This window comes from Chiloscyllium plagiosum, chromosome 17, assembly GCF_004010195.1.
Source record: "Chiloscyllium plagiosum isolate BGI_BamShark_2017 chromosome 17, ASM401019v2, whole genome shotgun sequence".
NCBI lineage: Eukaryota > Metazoa > Chordata > Chondrichthyes > Orectolobiformes > Hemiscylliidae > Chiloscyllium > Chiloscyllium plagiosum.
Genome location: NC_057726.1, coordinates 19,124,004 through 19,135,188, shown reverse-complemented (window position 1 = coordinate 19,135,188; position 11,185 = coordinate 19,124,004). Strand labels below are relative to the sequence as shown.

At 41.2% G+C, this 11,185-nt stretch overlaps 1 protein-coding gene across 1 annotated transcript in view; it reads left to right on the top strand.

The window, feature by feature from the left end:
* The first annotated feature begins 404 nt into the window (after window positions 1-404).
* LOC122558255 (hepatocyte nuclear factor 4-beta-like) overlaps window positions 405-11,185 on the top strand; it is a 91,042-nt gene continuing 80,261 nt past the window's right edge. The window contains exon 1 of the mRNA XM_043706634.1: window positions 405-481. The gene's annotated coding sequence lies outside the window, so the exon portion shown is untranslated. The remainder of the gene's footprint in view (window positions 482-11,185) is intronic.

The window sequence follows — 11,185 nt, the reverse complement described above, 5'->3', positions numbered from 1 at the left end:
TGGTGGGGCGGGGACGTGGGGGGGAGGGGGAATACAACCTCTCCGTATCCTCTCAAGTCCCTTCAACCTCATAGGGCAACCCTTTCATCTCAGGAATTTATTTTGTAAACTATCATTGTGTTAATTCACAAGCCAAGGAAATCCAATCAGATTGAGTATTCACTGATAATGCTGGACTAGCCATTTATTTGAGTAAACATAATCATTAACATTAAAATAAAACACAGGTAAAAGTAATTAACTGTGCAGATAGTTGACTTGTGCCTTCCACTTATGCACAGTTTGGATTCCGACATTAATATCTGTCACAGTGCTTTCAAATACTCATTGTTTTTCTCCATTTAATATGGTGCAGCATTATACTTAATGAGTAACTGATTTTATTGCTCGTGAAATTACAGTGTAAGCAAAACTGAATGTTTCAATCGTCTCTTATCTGTGTGGGTGGCTCACCATTATCTGAGGCTGAAAATCAATATCGGTAACACTTTTTTTGTTCAACTTTTCTCTATGATACTGTTAGCGCGGATGAAATGATATCAGTCCGAGCCCAGAGTGCGGTTCAACAATCGGTAACGTTTATTGATCCAGTAACACTGGCGGAGACCAACCGAGGTCTGAATCTCGGCTGTTCTGCTGTTCCCGTGCGCTGCTACACATTATATACCTTTCTTTGTCAGGATGTGAGGATTTTGAGTATGAATGGGATGATAGTTCCCCATCATCGCTGGAGTAGGTGCAAATGGTGGGTTTCCTGCCGTCCCAGGAGAGTTGCAGTGTACACACAATAGGGTGCTAATTGGATTATGTAAACGGGTCCGGGTACTATCTGCTTGTCTCTCTCTGTGAGGGCTGGGGGCTAGCACCCCCCTTTGTTCCCTTGGGGTGCTGGTGTGTATTAGTTTGTTCGTTCCTGTCTGGTGGATGTCTGTCCTTTGTGTCAGGATGGTTCTGTATTGATGAATATGGGTGTGTTTCAGTCAGTCTCTTGATTTGATTAGGAGATGGGTTTCCATATTAATTAGCTCCGGAGTTTCGGTCTATGAGTCATGGTTAGTGTCTGGCCTAGTGTGGATTTGATCTGTCCTCTGGCTCCCATCTCCCGGTCGGCAGCTGCTGAGTTCTGTGGGTTTAAGCTGTGGCTGCCGTTTTTAAAACACAAAATGAATTCCTATAGTTTTACTGATGTAGGCATAGTCCCGTGGCAAATGCGGGGCGGCTCTGATGCCCGCTTGCAGGCTGAAAATCAATATTGGTAACACTTTTTTTGTTCAACTTTTCTCTATGATACTATGGACTGTTTTCCTGTGATTTTTCACAAGGTTACAATGGTATTTTAACACAAATTGCACCTTCTCAAAAGCTGTGGGATAAGTCTTATTGTTGTTATGTTTGGGTATTTTGGATAACTGGGTTGTAGTGAGCCTGTGTTGACAACTCAGGTGGTACTGAGGGTGTGTTGTATTGCCAGACATGAATATCAAGGTTCAAGTGGATTCTGGATATTAAAGATCCAGCGACACTATTCCAAGGCCAGAGAAGCTGTACTGGCATTTTGGTAAATGTCCTCCATCAACCAAAATCAATTACTCATTCATCTCATTGCCAATGCAAAACGTCCCTGTATGAAAAATGGTGGGTTTACTTCCCGAGAAAACAACAGTTGATAACTCCATAGTAATTACTTTTATGAAGTGCAGTGTAGATTTTCTCAGAGCTGTTTAAGACATTATAAAATTTCAAGTTAATCCTTCTTTGTGGTTAAAAGCATCAGTCAAACTGCATATACATATTCTGAAGATATATCTCATTACTGACCTGGATAGGCAATGATTCAGAAATGTTAGATCAAATATTGTTGAAATTTTCTTTATTCTTGAAAAACCATTGAATCGCATGAAACCACATGACCTCCTCTTCTACACCTTCAGGAATATCACACTTGATTCTTCACCTCTCTTTGGAGTTATGTGTTAATTCAGGAGGTTGTGGACATAAGAAATGAAATGTTTTGAGAGGGTGACTGTGAGCATGAGTGTGTGATGCAATAAGATATTAATGGTGGCTATTCAGATTGGGATATAAGACTGTGCCTTGAGAGGCAGAATGAGTGGAACTGTGAGTTCTGTTGATCTAAGAACTGCAACTTTGGAGAATTGAGGAAATAATGTGGAGGTGCCGGTGTTTGACTGGGGTGGACAAAGTTGAAAATCCCACAACACCAGGTTATGGTCCAGCAGGTTTATTTGGAAGTAGAAACATTTACCTGATGAAGGAGTAGTGCTCTGAAAGCTTGCACTTCCAAATAAACCTGTTGGACTATAACCTGTTGTTGTGGGATTTTTATCAATGTGGGGTAAGTCAGAGTATAGGTGTTGTTATTTTAATGGAGGATGCCACTCAATTTTTCTGCCCTGATAAGCGAATCTCTTTCAGCACCATGTGTGAAGTATCACAATCCTGCTGCATGATCTCCTCAGCCATTTTGAGCCACACCTGCTTAGCGTACAGAAATTAGCTTCTTCTATCCATTGGGAAGACTGTAGTCTCCCTCAGGAATCAGCCCCAGGGACATCTCAGGGAACTGAGGATCAGGCTTCCCATGGTGACCCTCCATCATTGTACTCTATTTCCTCTATCATGGCAGTTGTATAATGGAAAGATTCTCTCCCCTATTGGGAAGTCAACACAGAGAACCTTTAACTGTCATAAGCAAGTTGCAATGATGCTCCCCCACTCAAATCATTTGGAAAACCTGGAAACATGATGCTGATACCATGCCTGAGTTAAAAAAGCCACTGTAAAGCTCCTCCAGCATTGGTCTGCTCCCTGACCTGGTGTTTAGCTCACCTGCTGTGATAAGGTTGTAAGTATTAAAATTCTGGCCATTCGTTCCATTTCTCTCTCCACAGGTGCTGCCTGACTTGCTGTATACTTTAATCATTTACTGTTTGCATTAAGTATACTGTTTGTATTTCTTTCATAAAAGCATAAATACAGGAATATGTAATTCAGCCTTTCAAGCCTATTCCACCCTTCAATTAGACCATGGTTGATTTGTATCTTACCTCCCTCCACTGCCTTGTCTCCATAACTCTGGATATCTTAGCTTAAAGTGAAATCTATCAACTTCACTTTTGAAATTTTCAGTTGGCCCCCAGCCTCAACAATTATTGAGGGCAGAGTTGTGGATTACTCCTGCTGCCTCACAGTACAAGGGACCCAGGTTCAATTCCACCCTCGGGTGACTGTGTGAAGTTTGCATATTGTCCCCACGTCTGTGTGAGTTTCCTTTGGGTGCTCTGGTTTCCTTCCACAGTCCAAAGATATGCAAGTTGAGTGGATTGGCCATGAGAAATTGCCCACAGTGCCTAGAAATGTGGAGGCTAGATGGATTAGCCATGGGTAATGTAGGGTTATAGGAATAGGGTAGGGGGGGTGGTCTGGGTGGGATGCTCTTTGGTGGCTCAACGTGAACTAGTTGGGCTAAATAACCTGCTTCCACACTGTAGGGATTCTATGATTGTATGAAGAAGTACTTCCTGACATCACCCCGAAAATCTGATATTAAGGTTACTCACCTTTGACCTGGACTCCCCCACTCGAAGAAATTTTTTTCTCTGCCTGACCAGTTCCTCCATTTATGCAAAACAATTCGGTTAGATCAGCCCTCTATACCCAAGGGAATACAAGCCTAGTTTATACAACCAGTCCTTGCAATTGGCTCCGATAACATCGTGGTGAATCTGTGAGCCACCCTTTCTGAAGATATTATTTCCTTTCTGAAATGTACTGTCCAGATTGAATGCAGTGTCTAAATAGGATCTAACCGGAGGGTTATATAACTCTAATTTTCACTCTATTGTGTTCTAACTTTTTTCCATTAATGCAGTGATATTATTGAAATACTGTGTGATGAATTATAATGTGACTGGATAACAAAATTCACTCAACGCTGCTTCCATACAACCTGCTTCATATAATGTGCACTGATCATTGACCTACCAATACTGAGGTGTTGAAGATTCTATGTAAGATAAGTTGTTCTGACAGATTCCATATATAGCCCTACCCCACCTCCGCAATTGATGAGCAGCAGTTACCATTGCAAAACTACCACCTAACAACCTTGTTGTGTTAGAAAGTATGACTTCTAATCAGACAGCGATCATGCTGAGATTGACATTGCAGTCAAAAACACAGCAAAGTCCAAGGTTAAGATTTATTTTAGTTTTCAGTACCAGTCATGTACTTATATTGGCAATTTTTAGTAAAGAGCCCAATATCTAGCTGCTTTTAGGCAAAACAATAAAACATTTTAATTGTTCTCCAATGACCCTGTAGAGACATTAGTTTAAAGCATTCAATATCCCTAACTCATTTGAGTGGATGGATGGGTTTGTGATGCTGAGTAATGCTGACTATATGGGTTAAGTCTCATACCAGCTGAGGGCACAATGAAGGTCCCCTTCTTGACCCCACACTGTGCTTGAGATAATAGTATCATACATGTTCAACCGTCACCAATTGCCTCCTTCTAATAAGATAGTGGGACTATAGTGACTTTTCCTTTTACCTATTCAAAATAAAAGGTAAAGTCGCCATTCTAACCAGACCATAGGGCTGCTTTCTCATTTGACTGTGATGACTGTTGGTGGCTTAGCTTCAGGGTCACTACTCCTCAGGGCAAGGGAGAGGTTGAGAAGATGAATCCTTCGTGCTAACCTCAGCTGATGCAGGAACTGAATGCATGCTGTTGGCATCACTCTGCTTGGCAAATCAGCTATCCAGCTAACTGACCCCTGTAAAAGTAACACTCTGCATTGGTTTGGGTTGTGCTATTTTATATATAGGGGTACTGTTGGCTCAGTTGGCTAGATGGTGACAATGTGCGTTGGGATTTGAAACCCTTTCTGGCTGATGTAGACTGCTCTTCACCTGCCCAGGGTATAAAAATCATGGCATTCTACTGGACCTGGAAGAATAATCACTAGAGATATCTGAAAAAGAATATCTCAAAAAGAATATTAACGGTGTCAGTTTTCCTATAGTTTTTAAGTACATTTGTATGGATGGAATACTGAAGACAGATGAATTCAAGCAAAAGCAGATTATCATTTAGTGTATTAGACCACATGCCAGTCAAATAGAGTGACCAGGAGCCTATTAAAGAGCAGTGAAGTAGGCCTAATGCACAACAGACTTCAATTTGAAGGACCATGATGATTTGAATCAAATGTATCTCAATTGTTGGAATGCTGTAACAGAAAAGAAATATCAATTTATTCATCACCATGGACCAAATTCAAGTACTCAGCTCCAAAGTTTGAAAAATCAATCACTGTGCCTGATGGCTAATGCACAAATGGTAAAAAAGATGTTTTGGAATTTTTCCCCTCAGATTATTTCACGTGGCAGTATTAGGAATACAGTTTGTCCCTGTCCACATCGTCAATATATCTTTTTTAATGAACAACCATGAGTAGCTTATTATTTCATCACAGCCAAACTCACTGTCTTGTTTCAATGTTCATTCTTCACTCACCCATATGGTTCTTATCATAAGTAACATCATGAATTAATGTCAATTTTATTTTTCTTATGGTTGAGTTCACTGGGGCTCACTCATGAGACAGAAATCTAGCAGACTTAATAGCAGGCATAGAATCTTCTGGAACAAACACACCAGAATGCTGGAGAATCATAAAAGGTCTGGCTCCATCTGTGGATAGAGAAACAGATTTAATATTTTGTGTCTGGTATGGCTCTTCTTCAAAACTGAAAGGTGTTGGAAAACGGTATTTTATGCATTTGACAGAGGCAGAGTTCAGTGCAAAAGGCAAAGGGGTTGTCAAACAGCACTGTGAGATAAAAAGAAATGTAAAATGGGTGTAAATTAAATTGTGAAATTAAAGGAATGTGTCCTCTTTACTAAGAGCAAAACAAACAAGAACAAATGTACAAGGAAGTGGGTATGTGTGATAACCCTTCCAAGGCCCATGGGGAATCACTAATTAACTCCCCTGTGGGCCAAAACTTGGTCATCAAATGTGAGGCACTCTCTCTGTTGTTGTACGTGGTGCAGGTCTGGCCCATTCCCCGAAACTGTGCTGTTTCAGTCACCCGAGCCATCTTCCCTTTCATCTGGATGTCTAGGATGGACTGTGTCTGTAGGGACTCCAAAACTATAGATAAGGGGGGAGGGGAGGTTGAACATATCTAATGTTGCCTCATCCTGATGGCCACCTTTGTGTGTGACTGCATCAAGCTGAGCGTAGACCCTCAGTATGCAAACACCAAGTGTCACTACTTACTGAGGATTTACCTGTCCCTGGTGTTGCAAAAGATGGGACTGGCCTTTTTGCCATGGAATGTTATGTATCACCTGCCCTCCGTACAGACATTTGCAAAGAAAGTGACCTTTGACCACAAATCCATCAACGGGCTAACGGTCGAATACTTGGTAGTGTGGATGAGCAGAGGGATCTTGGTGTCCATGTACACAAATCTTTGAAAGTTGCCACCCAGGTAAATAGTGCGGTGAAGAAGGCATATGGCGTACTGGCTTTTATTGGTAGAGGAATTGAGTTCCGGAGTACTGAGGTCATGTTGCAGTTGTATAAGACTCTGGTGCGGCCGCATCTGGAGTATTGTGTGCAGTTTTGGTCGCCATACTATAGGAAGGATGTGGAGGCACTGGAACGGGTGCAGAGGAGGTTTACCAGGATGTTGCCTGGTATGGTAGAAAGATCGTATGAGGAAAGGGAGTTCATGGAATGCTCTGCCAGTAGCAGTGGTGGACTCTCCCTCTTTATGGGCATTTAAGCGGGCATTGGATAGGCATATGGAGGATAGTGGGCTAGTGTAGGTTAGGTGGGCTTGGATCGGCGCAACATCAAGGGCCGAAGGGCCTGTACTGCGCTGTATTCTTCTATGTTCTATGTTCTATGTTCTATGTTCTAAGTGGTCAGCATATATCATCCTTGAGACCCTGCAGTCAAAGGAGAGGGTGGATCTTGTTGTGTTGATCCCTGGGCAGACTGTCAAAGTAATTTGTCAGAATGTCTCATTACCAGAGCTTTCCAAACAGCAACAAGACAATCATAAGCTTGGCTGGTGAGATCCTGTGAGATCATTCATGTACACTTGGTCGGTCTACGCCACCACATGCTGCCCTTGAAGTGGCTGCAGAGGGGTTGCTACTGTCACACATCTCCTTCTGGAATGTACCTTAACAAAGGAGATCTGGAGGAAGATGCAATGGCTTTTGTCAAGGTTCATCTCCAGCAGATCTGTGATGTGGGACTCAGTGCTCTCCGGCCTGTTCTCCAGGACGCACACTGAGACAAACATCGACTGCGCCTGGAGGACTATCAACTTAGTGAAAGTTGATTTTTGGTCTAAAATTTGGAGCAGCTGCTGCCAAGGCACAGTGGGGAAAAATCATTGAGGTCTTCCTGCTGAAGGTAAATGGAGGTCTGTTCAGTTATCGGATGCTCCCATTGTCTCAAATATATGTAACTAATGTATAAGAGTAACTAATGTATAAGAGAGGTCTTTGATTTTTTTGGATAGAGTCAAAGCCCAATGTTTTGTTTGTTTACTTGACATGCAACCCTACAGAACCAAACTGTTTTTGTAACAATGTATATACACAAAGAGACTTTTTATGAATATAGTTTTGAAATAAAAACAAAGGTGGTCCATAACTGAACCTTAGGCTTATTGTTTAGTGATATTAGGAGTGCTTTGTGATAAGAATATAATTGTCCAAAGGGTAATGAACAAGTTAAAATACTAAGCAGACATTTCTTCAGGCTTATTTCCCCATTCATTGATGTAACTTCAGTGAAAATCCATTTACTTGCTGAAGTCATGGCAGCTGAGGGAATGTCTGGCAATTGTCAATTTTTAATTATGCTTATAATAGAGATTAGATTATTTTCAAATTTTGAAGTGGTTCCGGAGGTAAATAATTGCTCCTATTCCTTTTTTGAAAACTGAAATAATCAAAGTGACGGTTTGGATTTGAGGAGCTGAATCTTGCTTGGAATAGTCAGGAAAAGATTTGAACAGATCTTTTAACAAACTGAGGACCATGCATAGGATTCAACTTGCACTTTAAATGAATACCAACATTAAATTTGCCTTTCTAACAGTCAACTGAATCTGCATGTAAGCATGAGAGAATCCTGAACTGAGTCCAAATTCTATTTGTGATTCAGATTCCAAAAATAATCTATGCCTCTATTCTGCTTACCAAAACCTCTTACACTTTCCCATATTGTATTCCATCTGTCACTTCTTTGCCCAATTGCTGAGATTGTCCAAGTCCTTCTGCAGCCTCCTTGCATCCTCAACACTAGTTATCCCTCCACCTATCTTTGTGTCATCTGCAAACTTCACAACAATGCTCTCAGTTCCCTCATCCAGATCATACTCGTATAATGTGAATAGTCGCCTTCCCGACACTGATCCCTGCAGAACCCCACTAGTTGCTGGCTGCCATTCTGAAAAATGCCCTTTTATCACTCCTCTCAGCCCTCTGCCAGTCAGCCAATCCTCTAGTCATGCCAGTACCTCGCCCCTCACACCATGCGCTCTTTTTTAGCAGCTTTCTGTGCAGCACCATGTTAAAGGCCTTCTGGGAATAACTTTGCATTCTTCATCAAGCTCTCAAGGTAACATTGTCAATTAATCTTTATCTTCAAGTTGGCAGGCATCATATCATCACTGTAAAACTTCTACTAAGTTCTTGAGTAAAGGCAATAGTATGCATTCAAATTGAGCTTGAGATAAGATAGTTGGAACTTCAGTAGAGTTTGCTTCTCCCTCCAATACACCTTGAACTGATATCAATTGGTGAGGTCATGCTCAGGGAAAAAAAAATTCTAAAATGTATTGCGCAAATATTAATACTTAGCACATGCAGTTCAATGGTGAACGTAATGCTCTATTTTCGACTCATTGGTCATGTGCACAATTTGCAATTACAGGTTGGGAGTTTGAGAAGAGGATTTCATAAATCTATTTGAGTTCAATGGCAAAGCTTTAATCAAACATAAGACTTTTAATTGAATTACTTTTCTTCTCAGCCATGTAAATCAATTGATCTAACTGACAAATAGAAAGTTATTAAACTCTGACTTTGGTGCAATGTTCACTATGATCTTTGTGTTAGAAAACAGGTATTTGCTGTAAGTACAGAGAAGTGCTAAAGGCTGAGAAATTTGTTGAATCACTACCTATTTCTCACATGCTCCATGCTTAGAGTCATACAGCATGGAAATGGACCCTTTGATCCAACCAGTCCATGCTGACCATAATCTCAAATGAAGCTAGCCCCACCTACCTGCGCTTGCCCATATCCCTCCAAACATTTCATATTCATGAACTTATCTAAATGTCTTTTAAACATTGTAACTGTACCTTCATCCATCGCTTCCTCTGAAGGTTCATTCCACACACGAACCACTCTGTGTAAAAAGATTGCCCGTCATGTCTTTTTAAAATCTTTCTCCTTTCACCTTTAAAGTATGCCGACTAGTCGTGAACTCTCCCACCCCAGGGAAAAGACACCTTCCAATCACCTTATCTATACCCGTCATGATTGCACTTTATATCTATGCCCTTCAGTTCTTCCTTTTCCAAGTGGGAACAACGTTTCCCTATCTACTCTGTTCAGCCCACACATGATTTTGAAAACCTCTAGTGCACTGATTCTCAAGCTCCATGATCACCCACTGCCACTGCAAAAGTTAATGATTTAATCAAAGTTCACAAAACCCCAAATTGCCTGTCAAATATAATCAGGTTAATGGAAAACATGGACCAGATTCCTGTATGTAACACGAGTGATTTTATCACTAATAATTAAGTTCTAGCCACAAGCAATTAAAACTATGAAATAACCGCATACAATTTTACTAGTCATCGAGTCATCAAGTCATACAGCATGGAAATAGAACCTTTGGTCCAACGTATCTGTGCTGAACATAATCCCAATCTGACCTAGTCCTATTTTCCAGCATTTGGCCCATATTCCTCTAAACTCTTCCTATTCATGGACCCATCCAGACAGCTTTTAAATGTTGGAATTGTACTCATCTCCACTATCTCCTTTAGCAGCTCAATCTGTACATGCATCCCACTCTGAATGAACAAAAAGTTATACCTCAGGCTCTTTTTTGAAAAAGGTGAAATTTTATAAACCTCTATAAAATCATCCCTCACCTCTGACACTCGAAGGAAAAAGCCCCAGCCTATTCAGCCTACTCAAACCTTTCAAACCTGACAACATCCTTGTAAGTCTTTCCTGTGTGCTTTTAAGTTTAACAGCATCTTTCCTATAGAAGGGCAACCAGAATTGTACACAGCTTTCTAAAAGTGGCCTCCCAGCTCCTGTACTCAATGTTTCGGACCAATGAAAGCAAACATGCTAAAGGCCTCCTTCACCAACCTTTCTATCTGCAACTCCACTTTCAAGGAACTAAGCACTTGTCCGCCCCAGCTCGCTTGGTTTGGCAACACACCCCAGGGCCTGACCATTAACTGTATAAATCCTACCCTAGTTTGCCTTACCAAAATACCACACCCCATATTTATCGAAATTAAACTCATCTAACACTCCTTGGCCCATTGGCCCATCTAATCAAAGTCCCATTGGACTCTGAGATAATTTTCTTCATTGTCCACAACACCAACTACTTTGAGTTCATAGAACACAGAAACTGACACTTTTGTCCAAACAGTCCATGTCAATCCAAATTGTTTTCATGAATGTTGAAAAGCAGTGGTCCCAGCATTGATCCTTGTAGTACACCACTGCGTCAGACCTCTAGTTGGCAAAGCAACCTTCTACCACCACCCTCTGTCTCCTACTTCGCAGCCAATTTTGTATCCAATTGGCTAGCTCCCCTGATCCCATGTGATCTACCCTTATTAACCAGTCTATGATGTGGAATCTTGTTGACTACTTTGCTGAAATCCATTCAATGTCTACTATTCTGCCTTGATTAATCTTCTTTGTCACCTCTTCAAACAACTTAATGGAGTTAGTGAGATGCGAGTTCCCACACATAATGCCATGTCGACTATCTCTATTTAGTCCTTGCCTTTCCAAATGAGTTTAATTTCGATAAATATGGGGTGTGGTATAAATCCTATCCCTCAGAGTTCCCACTAC